Raw genomic sequence first — 21,590 nt, 5'->3', positions numbered from 1 at the left:
CACCAATTCTACCTGACTTTTTAGAACCTGTTCATATTTGTTTCTCAGAGAATCAGTCTTCACAATCCCTGCAAAGTGAGCAGTAGGGCAAACTAGCTACATGTAACTAAAACAAGAACAGACATTGACCTCAGATGGGATAATCATATAGGTCTCTGTTCCAGAAATTCATAATTGAGACACCTCAACTCTAAGCACTTAAAACTCTGGACTTGAAAGAATTACAGTGTAGCCATTTGCTACAATATGCCTGCTTAGGTATTAAAAATCAGACTTCAGAGAGAATGAAGAATGAAACAAGCAAGAAGATATAAACAGTTACCAAACAGAGAGGTTGTCTCAGTTTCATTTGTCTTTCCTAGCTTTAGTCTCTCATGAAATCAGATCAACCTGCCCCCACCTCCTTTATCATGAAGTCTTTCCTCATGGTTCGCAGTCTATATTCAGCACTGTGCTCCCAAATCTATTTCCTAAATCTACTTCATAGCTTATCACTCTATTAAAATTCTATTTCCTATTCATTTGTGCATTCCCAGAACCTGGTAAAGACCTTAATAATAAATGTTAAACAAATAATTTCACGAACCAAAGAACAACATATTAGGAAGTGAAAATTGTACATATATTTGATTAGCAGAAGGGCTGACTGTATTTCTATTAGAGTTAACCGAGCAAAGCTATAGCTCTGAGTTGAAAAGACTGGAAGATTCATCTATGAAAATATAACTCATATCATTCAAAATAAGAAGGAAATAAAGGTGATTAAATTTCTTTTTTTTCCTGCAGCCTCCTAAGTTCCCAAGGAAATGTCATCAAGTTAACAGCCTCTCTGTGCGAATCCTCTACACCTGCCCATGCATGGAGTGGCACTGGTAATGACAGAGATTGGCAAGGTAAGAGGAAACAGCAGTCTCAATGGCACCCTGGAGGTCAATAAGAGGCAATTCACACATTGGGAAGTGTCCTGATCATCAACTGCATTCTGAGGGCTGTGCTTCTAAGATAAGAATAAAAAACTAAAATTTGGGCTGATATCAAAGCTTCCTGGATTTCATTGGCACTTGAAAAAAATCAACAAACATGTTTAAAACACCATCACATTATTTTCTTTATCAGAATTCACACACTGATAAAGAAAGAGTAAATATCTAGAGATAATTCAATGTTTGGCATTAATATTTTGTGAATTTTTCTGTATGTATAAATTTTTATGTATGAAAGTGAAATGAGTCTCCAAGGCTTAGTATCATGTAAAAAAGGACAACTCATTTGTGATGAGCCACAATTAAATTTACTATTAATAATTACATATGTAGAAAATGTTGAAGAGAAATTAGATACTGATAATTGAATATAGAACCATTTCCTAACTTTTTTATTCCAGGACTACTTTTATTCAAATGACATTGCTATAGAAAATATAATAACAGGCAGTAATCATGTTGACAACTGGGTTATAAGTATAATTCTATGTGTTATAGTCCTCCTCTACAGTAGAGATATTTAAAAGTAATTGTTTTAATCAGTACTTAGGATGGCTACCATTAAACTATAAGTGAATCACAATAATTTACACCTTTATCTCCCCACCCAATGGATCTTTGAAGCATTTGAAAAATAATATAAAAAACAAGATTGGGAATATATTGTCAGCTTTATTATTCTTTAAGCTGATGTGGAAGAATGTGGCTAAATGTGCAGCAATCATGTGTTTCTAATATTGCAACCCAGATTAAACAGCTTCATCCACCCAGTCTCAGTTAGGACTGAAATCCTCAGGCCTTTCCAGAGAGCAGAGCAAGCCTGGAATAATTTAATAGCATGGTGGAGAGACAAAAGCATACATTTCTTACAGAGAGAAGTCCCACAGAGAAGGGGAATGGAAGGCATGGGTCTGCGGGTGCTGGTTTCTCTTCCCCGACTCACCAGTCAGGTAAGACTTAATAGGGAAGAAACGGAGAGCAAGTGTGAAGGCACACAGTAGTGATCCAGAGAATTAAACACAACGTGAGACATGCTGGGTGTTACACAAATTCTTGTCTTCCAACATGTTTGAAAACATCAGAAGTTGGGAGGCAATGTTCCACCATTCTCAGAAACTATTTAATTTAATTTAATTATTTGGTCTCTGACTTATGCTTTGTCATTATTTTCAAAATCTCCTTCTTCAAATGATATTGCAATGAGAAATACCTATTTTCCTCCTAAACTATAAGTTCTGTGAGGGTAAGGAATATATCTGTATTTTTCATTGTATTTCCAGTATCTAATACAAGGCCTATTATAGATCACTTAATAGGATCACTTACCAAATGAATGAATGGGAATGAAGGCATTACTGGGGAGAAAGTGGGCATGCAAGCTGTGATCACTTACCAAATGAATGAATGAACAAATGATTAACTTAATCTGCATAATATTCCAGCATGACTCAAAAGCCTAGAGGAGCTAACACTGTTAACACAGAAACCTGATCTCTCCCTTTGGTTGTGATCTTTCAAGCATGGCCCTTTTTGCATCCTGTCATTGTCTCTCTCTCTCTCTCTCTCTCTCTCTCTCTCTCTCTCTCTCTCTCTCTCACACACACACACACACACACACGGAAATATCTATGATAGAAGAACTGAATCATTTGACTGAGTGACCAAGAGGATTTTCAGGCTGGTGAACAACAAGGACTGGCTAAATCATGGTGGGCTCCTTCATTGGTGATAGTGTCTGAGGGTATAGAAGATACAGAGAATAACATAAGCAACTGAAGATAAAAACAGCCTTTTCTATTTTTTCCTTTTATGCAAATGTATTATTTTTTCAAATCATAAATAGTTTGTAACACATTGGAAGCTGGATAGGAGTTAGTTATCCTCATTTAACATTAGAATATATTTGTTGAGAGCATCAAACCAGGCAGTACAAAATGTATTTAATGACTGATTTTGAAGCACATAGCTGTGATCTCGAACCAGTCATATGACCCTATTTAAATTACTTAATCCCAAAAAGTTCAGTATTTTCATCGGGAAAATGTTGGCTACCATGCAGAGTTGTTGTAAAGCTTAAGCCAACAAAGTATAGGAAAGGTACTCAGCAAAGTGCCCAAATGCATATGGCAGTAAAGAAGTGGTAGCCATGGTCATTCTAAAACCAAAATTCTTTGTAAATTATAAATCATTAAGTAAATGTAAGAGAATATCATCAATGCTCTTATTGTAGGCAATTCCACTTCTGTTTCACAAAAAGGCAGCAGCCTAATAGAGGACGTTTTATTCTGAATCTATTACGCAAAATCTAACAGCTGTGCATTAGTGGCTGCCTCATTTCCCAGTGGGTTGTGATTTGAGTCGTATTATAACAGAAAAGGTTATCTCCTCGTTAGGCATATAAGGTGTGTTGTGAAGCAGAAAGGCACATGTCAAATGCACTCAGCTGTTTTCTATCACTTGTGATCTTGTCATGTTTGTTAAGTAAAGAAATACACAGAAGATTATAACATTGAGTTGTGGGGTTTTTTTTTAAATTGCTTTAAAAATATTTAACTACAATTTTTATTTGAGAGTCCTGAGATTAGATATTTAATATGGGACATCATCACTGCTGTGTACTTCTTTATATAACAATGTAATTAACATTTCAAGTGACTCTGGTTCTGAAGGGCATTGCCTCTGGTTTGCATAATGCACAATATATTCATTGTTGTGACTTACTTTGCATAAATCAATCTTATTAATATCTTATTCATCTTCTTGCTTTCCAGAGTCTTGAACCAAGTTAATTCTCTGAAGGAGGAAGTGTTAGGAAGTGTTAGGCAGTTGGCAGATCTGCATGATTCTATTATGACAGTCAATAAAATCTGTACTATAAGAGGTCACATGATTCATCAGCAAATTTTAACTCTGCTGCTATTTCTCTGGTAAACGAGAACACAGATTTGTCTACAAAGAATACGCAGAGAACGGGAATAAAGGCATTACTGGGGAGAAAGTGGGCATGCAAGCTGTGACAGTGAATCACAGTTGATTCTCTTAATGGATATCCTATTGAGAGTCCAAATTTGAAAAGAAGTGGAAGCACTATCCTTATTATAACTTGAAGAATTAGACATTATAGTCTGTAAGCATGAAGGTGTGGTGTCACCATGCTGTTAGAGAGGCAGATTTATCCTTAAGGATTAATTGGGGTACTGACAACCATCCTAGCTGATGACATGGAGTGGACCTATAGATCACAAATGCAGAAGGATTCCTCAGAAGGATTCCTCAGCTGGGCTTTGGTAAAACCAAAAAAAAAAAAAAAAAAACCTCATGGAAAATAAGGTGAAAAATTCTAAAAAAGATAGAAAGTTGCTCTTTTTACATAGCCTCTTAGAAAACTAATAATGGCATCCACAGTCAAATAAGATCCAAATCTCTTGTCAAGACACTTTTTTATTCCTCAAAGAAACTGTGTGCATTTCATCTTCTGATCTCAACACCATGGTTTTTTCTTCCCAGCCAAGTTTAGTAGAGATATCATTTTTCTTTCTACATAGAAAGTAATCTGCATTGTGCAGTGCCCCCCAATCTTCTTCATAGTTTACCAATAAAACAACTCAAGAAATAGAAACATGTCTTTCTGTTTGCATGAGGTCAAGAAAACTGAAATTTTAAGAAGTACTATATTAACACTCAATACCCTCATCTACTTCTGCTTTCCTATCTTCTACATTTATAGAGAACCAATAAAGGAGCTTAAGAATAGATTTTCATTGACATTTTAGAAATTTATCTGACAAGCATTGATTAAATACCAGCTGTGCTAGGTTTTATAGTGAATATTCGGAACACAAAGTCAAATTCATTCATTTATGCATAAAAATGTATTGAGTATTGAACTCCCACTTTTGGCCATGATGGAGCAAGTACTATTGAACTTATTCTTCCACCATAAATACAATGGAACTGGAGAAATTGTAGGGAATATTTTTAGGTGTTGAATAACAGAGAGCACTGGTTTTAATGCTCAGAAGACAAGAAACACACACATGAGCTACAGTTTTCTTCCTCAGAACACTTTCCTGACAACCTACAGATGTGGAAGAACTCAGTAAATGGAGGAAGTAGAGGAGTTTGGAGCTATTGAGAGTTTGAAATTCACACATTATGGTGCAACCAGAGGAGGCAGAATATTGTCCCTATAGTACCTATGGTGCCTCAGATACTTGCTAAGCACAAGGCATCTCACTCCTTCATTTGTAGGTGGCCATTTTCTCCCTGTGCCTGTTCTCATTGGTTCCCTTCTATGCATGTTATTGTGTCCAAATTTACCTGTTTTATAAGGACACTAGATAGTGAATTAGGACAACATAATGACCTCAGTTTAAGTTGATTACCTCTGTAAAGACCCTATCTTCAAATAAGGGCATTGTGAATCATTATCTGGGAGACTGTAAGTTAGGACTTAAACATACGAATTTAGAAAGTAACAAGGGGGACACAATTTAACTCTTAACATACAAATTTTTAAAACCTGTCAACTTATAATTTTGTATTCAGTGGAAATGTGCTTCAAAAATGAGGATAAAACACATACTTTTTGTCAGATAAAATAAAACTGAGGTAATCTTTCTGGTAACCAAAGCTTTATAAATATTAAGGAAAGTTATTTAGAATGAAATCAAATGCTATATATAATGTCAGATCTACAAGAAGAAATGAAAAACTCTAAAAATGTTAAGTATAAGGGTAAATATAAAAGTCTATTTTCTTTTTTTCCTAAATTTTTAAAAAGACAATTGACTGCTTACAAGGAAAAAAATGTCTATAATATAGGTAGAAGAAAAATGTATAATAAAGTACAAAAGAATTTATATTGCTATAAGTATGTTAAATATTAGTGGTACAATATTGATCCTATACAGGCTATAATGAATTAAGGATATATTCTCAGCAGCACATGGATCCTTCTCAAAAATAGATCATATATTATGTCACAGGGCAACTCTTAGACAGTATAAAGGAGTAGAGATAATACCATGCATCTTATCTGATCATAATGGAATGAAACTGAAAATCAACGATAAAAGAAGGAAGGAAAAAGCATACATCACTTGGAGAATGAACAATAGGTTACTGAATGATCAATGGGTTATAGAAGACATCAAGGAGGAAATTAAAAAATTCTTAGAGATAAATGAAAACACAGACACAACATATCGGAATCTATGGGACACATTGAAAGCAGTTCTAAGAGGAAAATTCATTGCTTGGAGTTCATTCCTTAAAAAAAGAAAAAACCAACAAATAAATGATCTCATACTTCATCTCAAAATCCTAGAAAAAGAAGAGCAAAACAACAGCAAAAGAAGTAGAAGGCAAGAAATAATTAAAATCAGAGCTGAAATTAATGAAATCGAAACAAAAGAAACAATTGAAAAAATTGACAAAACTAAAAGTTGGTTCTTTGAAAAAATAAACAAAATCGACAGACCCTTAGCCATGCTAGCGAAGAGAAGAAGAGAGAGAACTCAAATTACTAGCATACGGGATGAAAAAGGCAATATCACAACAGACACTTCAGAAATACAGAAGATAATCAAAAACTATTTTGAATCCTTATACTCCAATAAATTAGAAGATAGTGAAGGCATAGATAAATTTCTTAAGTCATATGATCTGCCCAGATTGAGTCAGGAGGATATAGACAACCTAAACAGACCAATATCAATTGAGGAAATAGAAGAAACCATCAAAAGACTACCAACTAAGAAAAGCCCAGGACCGGATGGGTATACAGCAGAATTTTACAAAACCTTTAAAGAAGAACTAATACCAATACTTTTCAAGCTACTTCAGGAAATAGAAAAGGAGGGAGAACTTCCAAATTCATTCTATGAGGCCAACATCACCCTGATACCTAAACCAGACAAAGACACTTCAAAGAAAGAAAACTACAGACCAATATCTCTAATGAACCTAGATGCAAAAATCCTCAATAAAATTCTGGCGAATCGGATACAAAAACATATCAAAAAAATTGTGCACCATGATCAAGTAGGATTCATCCCTGGGATGCAAGGCTGGTTCAATATACGGAAATCAATAAATGTTATTCACCACATCAATAGACTTAAAAATAAGAACCATATGATCATCTCGATAGATGCGGAAAAAGCATTCGACAAAGTACAGCATCCCTTTATGTTCAAAACTCTAGAAAAACTAGGGATAACAGGAACATACCTCAATATTGTAAAAGCAATCTATGCTAAGCCTCAGGCTAGCATCATTCTGAATGGAGAAAAACTGAAGGCATTCCCTCTAAAATCTGGAACAAGACAGGGATGCCCTCTCTCTCCACTTCTGTTCAACATAGTTCTCGAAACACTGGCCAGAGCAATTAGACAGACGAAAGAAATTAAAGGCATCAAAATAGGAAAAGAAGAACTTAAATTATCACTATTTGCAGATGATATGATTCTATACCTAGCAGACCCAAAAGGCTCTACAAAGAAACTATTAGAGCTAATAAATGAATTCAGCAAAGTGGCAGGATATAAAATCAACACGCATAAATCAAAGGCATTCCTGTATATCAGCGACAAATCCTCTGAAATGGAAATGAGGACAACCACTCCATTCACAATATCTTCAAAAAAAATAAAATACTTGGGAATCAACCTAACAAAAGAGGTGAAAGACTTATACAATGAAAACTACAGAACCCTAAAGAGAGAAATAGAAGAAGATCTTAGAAGATGGAAAAATATACCCTGTTCATGGATAGGCAGAACTAACATCATCAAAATGGCGATATTACCAAAAGTTCTCTATAGGTTTAATGCAATGCCAATCAAAATCCCAACGGCATTTCTTGTAGAAATAGAGAAAGCAATCATGAAATTCATATGGAAAAATAAAAGACCCAGAATAGCAAAAACAATGCTAAGCAGGAAGTGTGAATCAGGCGGTATAGCGATACCAGACTTCAAACTATACTACAGAGCAATAGTAACAAAAACAGCATGGTACTGGTACCAAAACAGGCGGGTGGACCAATGGTACAGAATAGAGGACACAGAAACCAATCCACAAAACTACAACTATCTTATATTTGATAAAGGGGCTAAAAGCATGCAATGGAGGAAGGATAGCATCTTCAACAAATGGTGCTGGGAAAACTGGAAATCCATATGCAACAAAATGAAACTGAATCCCTTTCTCTCGCCATGCACAAAAGTTAATTCAAAATGGATCAAGGAGCTTGATATCAAATCAGAGACACGCCGTCTGATAGAAGAAAAAGTTGGCTACGATCTACATACTGTGGGGTCGGGCTCCAAATTCCTCAATAGGACACCCATAGCACAAAAGTTAATAACTAGAATCAACAAATGGGACTTACTCAAACTAAAAAGTTTTTTCTCAGCAAAAGAAACAATAAGAGAGGTAAATAGGGAGCCTACACCCTGGGAACAAATCTTTACTCCTCACACTTCAGATAGAGCCCTAATATCCAGAGTATACAAAGAACTCAAAAAATTAGACAATAAGAGAACAAACAACCCAATCAACAAATGGGCCAAGGACCTGAACAGACACTTCTCAGAGGAGGACATACAATCAATCAACAAGTACATGAAAAAATGCTCACCATCTCTAGCAGTCAGAGAAATGCAAATCAAAACCACCCTAAGATACCATCTCACTCCAGTAAGATTGGCAGCCATTATGAAGTCAAACAACAACAAGTGCTGGCGAGGATGTGGGGAAAAGGGTACACTTGTACATTGCTGGTGGGACTGCAAATTGGTGCAGCCAATTTGGAAAGCAGTATGGAGATTTCTTGGAAAGCTGGGAATGGAGCCACCATTTGACCCAGCTATTCCCCTTCTCGGTCTATTCCCTAAAGACCTAAAAAGAGCATGCTACAGGGACACTGCTACATCGATGTTCATAGCAGCACAATTCACAATAGCAAGACTGTGGAACCAACCTAGATGCCCTTCAATAGACGAATGGATAAAAAAAATGTGGCATTTATACACAATGGAGTATTACTCTGCATTAAAAAATGACAAAATCATAGAATTTGCAGGGAAATGGATGGCATTAGAGCAGATTATGCTAAGTGAAGCTAGCCAATCCCTAAAAAACAAATGCCAAATGTCTTCTTTGATATAAGGAGAGTAACTAAGAACAGAGTAGGGACGAAGAGCATGAGAAGAAGATTAACATTAAACAGGGATGAGAGGTGGGAGGGAAAGGGAGAAAGAAGGGAAATTGCATGGAAATGGAAGGAGACCCTCAGGGTTATACAAATGTACATACAAGAGGAAGTGAGGGGAAAGGGAAAAATAATACAAGGGGGAGAAATGAATGACAGTAGAGGGGGTAGAGAGAGAAGAGTGGAAGGGAGGGGAGGGGAGGGGGGATAGTAGAGGATAGGAAAGGCAGCAGAACACAACAGACACTAGTATGGCAATATGTAAATCAATGGATGTGTAACTGATGTGATTCTGCAATCTGTATATGGGGTAAAAATGGGAGTTCATAACCCACTTGAATCAAAGTGTGAAATATGATATATCAAGAAACATGTAATGTTTTGAACAACCAACAATAAAAAATTTAAAAAAAGGATATATAACATACTCCTTAGAACAAACACCAAAAGAAAAGAAGAAATTTAGAACTTAAAAGGATGAAGAATGAAATTGTTAAAAAAAAAATCAGTTAAACCAAAAAAGAAGACGGGAGAGACAAAAAAAGACTAAAATCAAACCAAAACAAAGCAGATGGGACAACTAGAAAAACAACAGAAGGTAGAGGGCTTAGACCTAACCATAGGAGACTGTGTTTTCCATATATAGCCACAATAATAACATCCCATCTTCTATAGTGGATCTGCATTCATTTGAAGGCTGCTGGAAATACCACAGACTGAGTGGCTTGAACAACTGAATTGACTTCTTCATAGTTATGGAGACTAAAAGTCCAAAATCATGGTATCATCAGGGTCATTTTCATTCTGAGGTCTCTCTCCTTGGCTCTTAGACAGCTGTCTTCTCCCTGTGTCTTCCTCTGTGTAAGTGTCTGTCCCTGATCTCTTCTTCTTAATAGGACATACTGGATTAAGATGCACCCATAGGACCTCATTTTAACTTAAATAACTCTATGAAGGCCCTATCTTCAAATATAGTCACATTCTGGGATACCTGGGGAACATATAAATTGGTGGTAGGGTGATACAATTCAGTCCATAAGAGGGTCTTTGCTATTCTCATCATTTCCTTCACCCTTTTGAATCTTGGTGGAGGCTATCACTGCTTTGACCAATACATTATGACAGAAGTGAGCTCCAGGCATAGTCCTGATCTGACTTGGCAGTGTATTTTAAATGGTGTACTACTAAGCAATACAAAGTATTGAAAAACTGGTAGACTCCATTTAGATGAATCTCAAAGTGAGCATATTGAAAGAAAGAAGTCACATACAAAAGAATAAATACTTTCTGATTTCATTCATATGAAGTTCACGAACAGGTTAAAATAAATTAATCTAATAGAAAATAGAAGAGCAATTCTAATTTTTTAAAATATTTTTTCAGTTGTAGAGGTACATAATAGCTTTATTTTTATGTGGTGCTGAGGATCAAACACATTGCCTCACACATGTGCAGACAAGCACTCTACCACTGAGCTATAGCCCTAGCCCAGCAATTCTAATTTTAATCCACTTCCAAGAGTCATTTGACTAGAAGGGGCCATAAGGGAACTTTCTTAGGAATGGAAATATCTATAGTTTCATTGACTACGTGGATAAAGATATTTGTTAAAACTTGGCAAACAATACACTTAAGGTCTATAAAATTTAATGTATATATTAGTTTCTTATTGCTGCTGTAACAAATGACAACAAGTTTAGTGACTTCAAATAGCAAAGAGATATTACTTCCAATTCTGGATGTCAGAAGTTCAAAGCAGGTCTCATTGGACTTAACCAAGACGTTGGCAGGGTTGATTCCTTCCAGAAGCAAGAAAAACGTATTTTCTTGCTTTTGCCAGCTTTCCCACATTCTTTGACTCATGAATCCCTTCTATTTTCAAAGCCAACAAAAGCTAGTCAAGTCTTCCTCACATTATATCTTTCTGACACTGCCTTCTGTGTCTTCCTCTTTCATATTTAAAGAACCAATGTGATGTCAGTGGGCTCATCCTGGTAATCCAGAGTAGTCTCTTATTTTAAGGTCCATTGATAAGCCATCTTAATTCTACCTGTAATCACCCTTGTCAAGTAACAATAACAGCTTCTGAGGATTTAAGACAGATATTTCGGGGTGCTTTTTTCTGTCTTCCACATTTTATGTAAATTTTACTTCAATAAAATCATTTTTTGTAAAACAACAAACAAACAAAAAAAATCTATTGGTGCCTAACACATACTAGTCATTATTCTAAGTGCTTATGTGTGTGTACACACACACACACACACACACACACCTAGTTACATACTTATTAATTTTTGTCTGTCTCCTCTACTAGAAGCTTCATGAGTTCAACGAGTTTTTTTTTTTAGTTACTGTGATTAGAACAGTATTTATCCTAGCAGGATGTTGATAAAAATTTATTGAATAAATGAATATGAACTCAAACAATGAGTTTTATTTATTTTTGCTGATTTCATTGATAATGTTGATTGAGTTGATTTATTGGCAGAGCTTTATGTTAGACAAAAATTATAGAAATTAAGAATTTCCAAACTCCACTAAAAATATATATTTTTTCCAACCATTGAATGTTAATTGTAGAACACTATCATCATCTTAACAGAGCACCCTAATGCCAGTACCAGAGGACAGAGCCATCCAGAGAAGGACTAAGCCCTTTATGTTGTAAAAAGGAAATATTTTCAGAAAATAATTTGGTTCAGGAAAAGTACTCAAGGATTTATTTTGGTTATTTATATTGCTATTCCTTATAAGGCTGAAATATATTCTTTCAAACTAAAACATATGATGTTAGGAATACCCATAAAGAGAATTTATTTCTCTCCTTTTTATTAAGTGTTTTTCTAAAGGTTTATTTTTTTTTTAAAAAAGGCACTACCAGAAAATATTAAGTTTTTACCATCATTTCTTACATTTGTAAACAACTAAAGGCTCAGTCTACTTCATAACTTCATAATGTCAAGCATGAATACATAGGTCTTTGAAAAAAAATAAAGACATTGTATTTTACTATGCCTGGAAGAGAACAAAAGTGTTGCTTCATTCTGTTTCCCTTCATAAGTTATTTATGTTCCCTTAGGAAATAAATGCAAAAACAATATGTAAATGCACCAACAATTTCTGGCCTCCCTCTTACTCTGGTTTGTGTTTTGAATATCACAGCCAAGATTCTGTGATTCTTTGTAACTCTATCCATGAGGGAAAAAATAATGTATTCCATTGAAAAGTCAGGACAACTTTGATTAAATTTTCATTGTAGAGTGATCCTAATAGTATTAGCACAGACATACATTGCAATAATGTTTTTACTTTCAAAGATCTACTGATCAAAGATATCTTATTTTGAAATTATTTTTGGTTTAAAATGTATATGATCTTCTCTGATATTAATTATCATCATATCTAGATTGTTTTCCTTTAAAAAATCAGTTTTCCTTTTTAAAAAAGTGTGTGTGTGTGTGTGTGTGTGTGTGTGTGTGTGTGTAGTCCTAAAGTTTCCTTTAGGGAGAAAAAATTAGAAAACAGCTTTGATATAATGGACAACATAGAGCTTTGAAGAAATAAGGACAACCAATGGAATTTGGTTCGTGTCAAAATTATAAAGGAAGAATACAGACATATTAAAAGAGGATAGCTAATATTGGGCCACATCCAAGAAAAGAAAAACAGAAATGCAGAAATAACAATGCTGGATAAAGAAGAGACTACAGAATCTCTGTGGGTGATTCTGTACTTGACAACTTGGACTGGAAGATACTACTGATCTGGAAAAAAAGCAACGTGACCCTGATGAATTTATAAAAGATCAGATAATAATAGGAATTTTTAATGCATTAAAGGGTATGGAAAGATCAAATGTAGGTAAAAGAAGAATCATTGTGGATTAGAACAGTAGTTCTTTTGAGGCCACAAGAAGTCTGGAGATCATTTAAAGTTCTGGAACAAACAAATATGAGCCAAGAAACAAAATAACAAGATCTAGGGGTAGGTATGGAAGAATATTATAAAGAGAAAGTTTCCTTTTAAAATGAAATGATGGCTAAAGAGAGGAGAATAAACACATTCAGACTAGAAATTACAGTGAAAACCAGAAATTATGCAGCAAGCAAAAGAAGGAATACAAGAATAACCTTAAAAGAAATTAGAATGCATTGTTTTTTAAATTTGGTTAATTTTGAAGAGAGTCAGCCAGGTTCAAATTATGAGGGAATATTACATAATCACTGAACATAAAAAAATGCAATCAGTGGATTAAGGCACATAGAGCAGAATGTCTAGTTGCTTAGAGCAATTTGCACAGTGCCTTGAACATGAGGAACACTTGATTTTAAGAAGTTGCCTTTTTAACATTCTTTCTGGACTTTGGAAAATATTAGGAAGATTTCCACATTCAAGTTGCCTTGAAACAGGTGGACAAAAACACTACATCAGATAACAACAACAAATACACTGATGTTCTTGATCTAACCAAAAGATATCAGAAAGTAAGACAGAGGTTGTTTGTTTGTTTGTTTGTTTGTTGTAATAATAATTTATTTGAAACTTGTCAAGAAACTTGAGAGTTTAATTGTAGAATCTTTGACCAAAGAGCAACTTTATATTCTACAAGACATCTTGTAGAATCTGAGAGAGAGTCTGATAGTTTGCCCTTGAAATTCATCCACAGGAAAGACTGCAGAGAAGATTTGGGTTTCAAAAACTGTGGGTCTCATTTCCTTATTGGGAAATAATTGCATTGGACACATGAGCAAACATCCAATGTGGGAAAAGGGAACCTGATTTCATTTAGATGAAATTTTGCTGACTGAACTGATGCCTTAAAGCACTTTAAGATATTATTTTCAAACATTTTGATAAAATACAAACTCACTATGTTCATAATTGCATGTTACTATACTCAGCTCCATATATACAGTGATTTTTCATAGATAAAGATACTAACATAGCATAAGCAAATACTGTAAGACATATTATACTGATTTCTCACCAGAGTAGGCCTTGAGTCTTTAATCCATGTTTCTTCTTACACTTTTCAAATTTCTTCTTCAAACTGCACACTCCCAAATACCTTATTCCTGTTCAATAGTGCCAACAAAGTATCTGCAGTCATTCTGAAAAACATGCCATCCATATGAAGAGATTCAAACTAGTCACTCTCTTAAAAAATCCTAATGAATAACAAAAATAAAACTGCAAGTAAATAACTTATTTTTTATATCGTTGTAATATGCAACACACTAAAAAATGCCTTTCTGATTTGTAGACTAGGAACAAGAAAAATTATATCAATTTCCAAAGTCATCCCTGAAAGAAACTGAGCCATTAAGAATTAAATAGTCAATCAATCATCCCCATTCCTTCTACACACCATGTAAGAAAGTTTTCAAAATCTTACAATTCTCTGTTGGAATCATCATAAAGCATTCCTCTGGTTCAGGACTCAGGATACGAAAGGATAATTTCTTCACATGAAGAAATATCCTGAGATCATGTTTGAAGTTTTTACATACCTGGTTCATGCATATGTTTTAACATTATTTTCATGGTTTGAGTTTTGGGGAGGAAAACATAATTCAGTTAAGAAGAAATATTCCTCCATAAGGGCTGGGAATGTAGCTCAGTGATAGTCTGCTTCCCTCATATGCACAAGGCCCTGGGTTCAATCCCCAGCACCAGAACCAAATAAGAAAGGAAGGAAGGAGGAAGGTTGGGAAAGGAATAGGAGAGGGAGGAAGAAAGAAAGGAAGGGAAAGAAAGAAGAAATGCTCCTCCAGTTGAAAGGGTAATGAAAAATACAGGATAAAGCAGTTATATTCAAAACAGAGCCTCCTAAATTCTAAAGTGATAATTAAAAAACTGAGGACTGCATGTCTCCTCCCCACCACCTGGCTACCAGATTGCATGTTAAATGAAAATAAGTCAGACTAAGTTGTGTACACCTACAAACATTTATTTACAACTAACTACAGAAACAGCCATATAAAATGTTTCTGTAAATTTTAAAAAGTCTTCTCTCAAAGTGTACCTGCTATGAACTGAATATTTGTGTCCCCATAGAAATTCACATATTGAAGTTTTAACCCCTTACACGATGGGTTTTGGAGGTAGTACCTTTGTTTTAAGTTCAGATGAGGTCATGATGGTTTCATCCTCAGGGTGGGACTAGTGTCTTTATAAGAAGAAGAAGACTCTAGAGCTCTCCTCCGCTATGTGAGAATGCAGCCAGAAGGCAGGTGTTCTCCAGCCCGATAGCCCTCACTTGAATCCAATCATGCTGGCATCCTGATCTCTGACTTGCCAGCCTCCAGTATTATGACAAGTAAGTGTCTGTTGTTCAAGAACCTAGACTATGATATTTGTGTTATAGCAGTTCAAGCTGACTAAGATGACTCTTGACTCTAAAATAGGTCCTACAGAAAACTTCAAAGCAGATATAATAATATTTAGAAGACAGAATCAATAAGCTTTGTTACCCTCCATTATGGGAGGCATAAATTACTGAAAGGAGGTCTAGAACGAAGGCTCTTCTGCAAATATGGTATGTTGTTATATGTGCTGGCTGTTAGCTAGGCCATTTTTTTCTTTTCATAAAAGGGTAAAGATATTTGTATAATCTTTTTAACCAATTGTATACCCATGCTTCCTGACTCACAAATAGGTTTAAGTCCTGATAGATCCATTGTACATTGAAAATATAAATTGAAATATATTTACTACATCTAACCTAATGAAAATCACAGCTTAGCCTAGACTACCTTAAATGTGCTCAGAGTCCTTACATTAGCCCAAAGTTGGACAACCTCATCCAACACAATGCTTACTTTATAATAAAGCATTGAATAACTCATATCATTAATTGAATACCATACTGAAAATGAAAACCAGGTTGATTATACGGGTACACTTTTGTAACAACATAAAGTCAAAACTAAGTCAAACAATTATAAGTTGGGGACCATCTGCACTTTGAACACCTCTCGTTTCTCTAGTGAAGAATTATTTGTAATATCATTTGTCTAAATATCAAAGTCTTTACTGCAAATTTAAATAAAAATATTTAAATAGTTGCCTCTAGAATATGAATTCCTAGTTCAATTTTTAAGTACAAATAAACCACATTTGAGTAGGCTAAAAATCATATACAATATGACAGATAAAAATACTTTTCTTCTTTTCAAGTCTACCATTATAATAAAAAGGTTATAAATTTACCATATTTTTGAAATATTTATATTTAAAACAAAATAATTTTGTAGTATTGGGGATTCAAGGCCTCACACATGCCAAGCAAGTGCTCTACCACTCAATAAAAATGTTTCAATATAAAATATATGTCATAGAATATCCATAGCCCACTTTAGTCAATGTGGTCTAGGAAAATGACGTAAGCTAAAGGTGTTGACAAATCTCTTTTCCTTTCAATGTTGTTGCTGTGTTCCTGTGTAACTGAACAGCCAGATTTGGAGATGACATCAAAACCTAAAATAGAAGGCTTTCATCTGTTAGGCAGGCCTGGGATAGACAGCATGTCCTGGACCATCTCACCAGCCCTCAGTTAGGCCCCAATTCATAAAATCCCATTGGCAATGAAGTTTTTCCCAAGAGGTCTTCCTAAATCAGGTCATTATGCTTCCAGCTATGTCATGCTGCTTCTCATGGGAAGCCATTCACTGTGCAAGCCCTAGGTAGGATCAACTGTCAGGCATCTACAGATATCTAGTCTAACCCAAGATGTCACTTCTGACAGGCATAGACGCAGTCCTCTTTTTACCATTTATGCAACTTCAATGAACTTACCTTCATTACATTAAGAGTCCATCTGAAGACATCAGATTAAAATGGAATATTAATCAAAATTAGATGAATATTTTTCATTCAATCCACTAATGGAATGCGGTGGGCTCATTTTGGTCACTAACACTGTTTAATGTCCTCAGTATGTTGTTAATGAGCTGCTAACAACTAATTTCAAATGAATAAAACTCTTTAAGAGTTGCTATAAACTAAAATTAAATTATCTTAAAGTATTAGGAAATGAATCTCTCTTTTATAATTACCCCTACACATATTCCATCACTCAGAATTTGTGCTGCCTTGTTATCTATTAGTAATTGAACTAATGCCAGAGAATCATTTAAAAATGTCAAGTGCCCAGCAACAACTTAGGACTCTATTTAAGACAAAGATCACAAATCAAATTGTATGGTAACCATAGTGCTTACACAGTCTAATGCCACAGTTCTCAGTGCATTGTACCTACCTAAAAGAGCCAGCAAATGATCAAGAGGGAATGGGGCAAAGAAAAGATACAGAGATACAGAAACAAGTGAGTTTTTAGTTTTTAGTTTTAGATACTAAAAACAAGTGAGTTTTTAGTTATGCTCCAAAGCAAAGAGAATCCTTATTCTCTAAACCTCCTCTACCCTGGTACTCTTAATTGGTCTTTGAGAAGTTTACCAGACAATAATGGGAAAATCTCTCCCCCTAATCCTCAGGCCACATATTTCTTCTCCTGGTATCTCTGGCCTCTTGAGGATGTACAGTCTAACTTGGACATATAATTGGACTGGCTTAAACCTCACTTGGCACTACAGAGCAAATTTCTGCTAGTCCCTTCCTTGTAGAGAATTCCATTCTCAAGCTAGAAATATTTCTGACTACACTCTCCCTTGAGTGATCATTAGAATCCTCAGCAAGTGACTCAAGAGTCAGCTTCATTTCTGATTGTGTAATGTCCAGACCCAAATACAGAAAACCATTATCAAAAAGAGGCTAAGGTATTACAGGTATAGGTAGACATACTGCTGGGTTCATATATAACTATGCAATGTTAAATTGCATAATAAAATCAATGATTGTTTTTCTAGAACAAGTAGATCACTTGGACTTTATTGCCCACCTAGAATATGTATGATGGGTAAGAGTTTTACTTATATAGTTTAATATTTAATGTGTATGAGGCTTGGAGTTTTAGAAAACACATTTCCTTGAGTTTACATTTTTAAAAAAGACATATTCTCATATTTTCCTTTGTGTTTCCATTGCATCCTATGAAACTGATATAGAGACACTGAATCCACAGCCACTGTTATACTTCAAATACTCCTGCCACAAAAAGAAATTTGGACAAGTTTCTCCGTGTAAGTATATGGCAAAATGTGAAAGAAGCTGGCAGAAAATTAACTTTGCAGGGTGCCTGTTCTGGTTTGAACATCCCCTCCAAAATTCATGTTGAAATTTCATTGCCATTGTAATAGTATAAAGAGGTAGAACCTATACAAAGCCATAGTCATGGGGGTTCCACGCTCATTAATGGAATGGGTACAGTTCCACCGATTTCTTTTTCTACTTTTTCTTTTCTTTTCTCTCAATCCTCCTGCCTCGGCCTCCAGAGAAGCAGGGATTATAGATACTCACCACCAAGTCCAGCTTGTGCCCTTATAAAAGGGTAAGTTTGACTCCCCCTTGCTCTCTCTCTCTCTTTCTTACCATCTGCCATGAGACAATGCAACAAGAAGACCCTCGACAGATGCTGGCTCCTTCAAAATAGATTTCTCAGCCTCCAGAAGTTCTAAACCAAAAAAATTTTATTATAAATACCCAGTCTTGGGTATTCTATTGCAGCAGCACAAAACACACTTAGATGATGGCCTAATCCTGAAAGAACTGTATAAAACAAACTTACCCAGGCAAATCTCCTTCAGAAGTTTCTGCTGAGGTGACCATAGTTTTAGGAAACAGAAATAATTAAACTCATTCAATCTAGATTTTTATTTCAAAGGCCAATATGATAAGCAAAATAAACAGGCCACTAACTTGAGTTGTATTTTTTAAAAGTTCAAAAATTTGTCATAGAGGTAAAAATACATTTTAAAAAATCCAAACAATACATCATTAGTTACTTTAAGTGTGTGTCTGTGTATTCCACATTGATAAGGTGATATCTAGTCTGTAATCATAATAATTTCGTCATATTCACACATTAAAGTCATTATATTGATATACTCAGCCATTTTCCTAATATTGGAAAATTATGTCTTAGATTATTTCTATGAAAAGAGAAGCATATACAAAACAGAGACCAACAAACTGGCAACACAAAACTAAGCTATACAAACTTGACCTTCTTGTTCTTATATAACTATTATTTAACTCAATTGCATATAGTATAAAATGGATTGCTGAATTTAAATTCTAAGTATGTAGATCATAGGAAAAAACAAATTACATGACTCACTGATATAAAAAGGAAATGTCAAATTCTCTATTTCTTGTTTTAAATTCAGCTTTGAATCTTGGAAACTACTTGAAAGATTTTCAACCTCAGACATCTCATTTTCTAAGGGCTGGGGGAAAAAAATCTCTGGATTTTCACTTCTCTATCATTGCAAATACACAGATTAAAGTTGTGGGCAAGGAACTGAAACAGATTTTTTATTAGCTGATAGAAGAATTCACGAACTATATGAATCAACAATACAGACTAGAAATCTTTATCAAATGATATTAAACATTCACTTTGGAGCACAATGTCCTGAATACTGAATCGTATCTGCCAGCTCTACTAGATTTGCACAGGAACAGCGCCTCCTGCTGATGAGCTCATGAAATTGGCCTTCAATATTAAGCCCTGGTGCAAGTCCAGTTTTCCCTCATGTAAAATGAAATAGCATCTTTCAGGGCCTGCTAGGGAGTTCTGTCAGTGTCCACACAGTCGATTCTGAAAACATCACACCTTTTTTAAGGAATAAAGGAAACCTGCAATGTTACTGAAAAACCAGCCTCTACCTCAGAGCAAAGCCTGTCCAAGGAAGGGACATGACCTTAGTCCTTGGAAAAACCCACAGAGCACTCCTAAGCATATTCCCACCCTGCTAAGTTGTTTATCTACAAATAACAGGAGAGATCTGCTGCGCCAGGTGTCCCTGGGTCAGTCAGGCTAGGTGGGGATCCATAGCAGCCCCCTAGCAGCCACCAATCAGCATGAGACAGGGAAATACCTGGGATGCCAGATAACCCTCCCAGTAGTTTATAGTGGTTGATAACATATTGGGAAAACATGTAGTTCAGCACGTACACCCCTCTTGGCTTAAACCAATCAGTTCAAACGAATACCCCTTTTGTACTGACCAATCACCCCTACCCAACTTGTTCCTGCCAGTGAATGTGTTAATCATGTTTTAGAGTTGTTATTTGATTTTCCCGCGGTGTGTGATGATTTGCTAAAAGAGGCTATGATGTATGTGAAGTCCCTGCCCTCTCCAAAGAATGTATAAAAATGCTGCAAACCCTGGGCTCGGGGCCTCTCAGCGTCACCAGTTGCTGTGTGTGCGTGCGGAGGAGCGAGCTAGCTCGCAATAAACACCTCTTTGCTGCTTACATCGATCTTGGGTCTCTGGTGGTCTTTGGGGGTCCCGAATTCGAGCATAACATTACCAACAGAATGGTAATGAGCTGCATCTTCTGGAATCCTCCTATATTCCTATATTCTTGCATAATAGGTAATAAAAATGAACTAGATCCATAATAACCTATATTTACAAGAGCATTTATTATGTGTCTGGCACTATTCTATGTATTCATTATGTGTTGATTAATTTAATTCTTATAATAATCTTACGAGGTAGGTTCTATTATTATTCCTATTCTACAATTGAGGAAACAGAGACATAGAGAAGTTCAACAACTTGCCCGAGGTCAAAGAGCTAATTAGTGAGGATGTGAACCCAGGGGATCAGCTTCCACAGCCCGTAGTATTTACCACGGCACTGTTCTCATTGATTCATTCAGCAACGTTTTTTTTCTCAACATTGCACCTGCAAATCTGCTGAGAGATTTGCAGCATCTGACAGCATCATCTATGCATCATCTATGCATTGTCTATGTCCATCCCCTTCCTTGAATAAAATCCTGGGCAAGAATCAAAGCCTTTATCCTTGAGAATAAAAGTCTACCAGTAAATAGTCACCAGTAAGTGTAAGTAATAGACAAGATACAGTGCAATATCATCTCCCAGCACCTAGAAACTCCCAGGTAGTGGCTGTTGCTGGCTTTGCTTTGGGAGAGGGTCCTCCATTGGCTTCTCCCGTTTAGTCTGCCAGCTCCTTCTGCTATCCTGATCACTAGAATGGCTTCCTCTCTGAGTTTGGCAGTTTGGAAGGGAAAGGAGAGTGAATAAGGGAAGTTTTCTTACAAGCATTTGCTCTCTCTGGAAAACTGATGTCTAAAGCTGATTCATACCTGAAGTAAGTGTCTGTGACCTCTTGGAAGATGCCCCCATGACAGGGGTTACACACTGGAGTATACTTTATGAGTAACCCTTTTTGACTAGTTTCTTAAAGCTCCACTTGGCTGTCTCAGCAATTCACTTCCATTGCCATTTTTAT

General features: G+C 35.6%; 1 long non-coding RNA gene across 2 annotated transcripts in view; it reads left to right on the top strand.

Moving 5' to 3' along the window:
* The first annotated feature begins 234 nt into the window (after nucleotides 1-234).
* The window catches only part of LOC125613698, a 48,062-nt gene continuing 26,706 nt past the window's right edge, over nucleotides 235-21,590 (top strand). Inside the window, exons 1-5 of one of the 2 annotated variants that reach the window (XR_007344246.1) lie at nucleotides 235-893; nucleotides 1,856-1,933; nucleotides 15,360-15,523; nucleotides 18,270-18,344; nucleotides 18,597-18,652. This is a non-coding gene — a long non-coding RNA (uncharacterized LOC125613698). The remainder of the gene's footprint in view (nucleotides 894-1,855; nucleotides 1,934-15,359; nucleotides 15,524-18,269; nucleotides 18,345-18,596; nucleotides 18,653-21,590) is intronic. The other variant, XR_007344255.1, reaches the window with a different exon arrangement.

This window comes from Marmota marmota, unplaced genomic scaffold (genome assembly GCF_001458135.2).
Source record: "Marmota marmota marmota unplaced genomic scaffold, marMar, whole genome shotgun sequence".
In the NCBI taxonomy this organism is placed as follows: Eukaryota; Metazoa; Chordata; class Mammalia; order Rodentia; family Sciuridae; genus Marmota; species Marmota marmota.
This window is presented reverse-complemented; position numbering and strand designations above follow the sequence as displayed.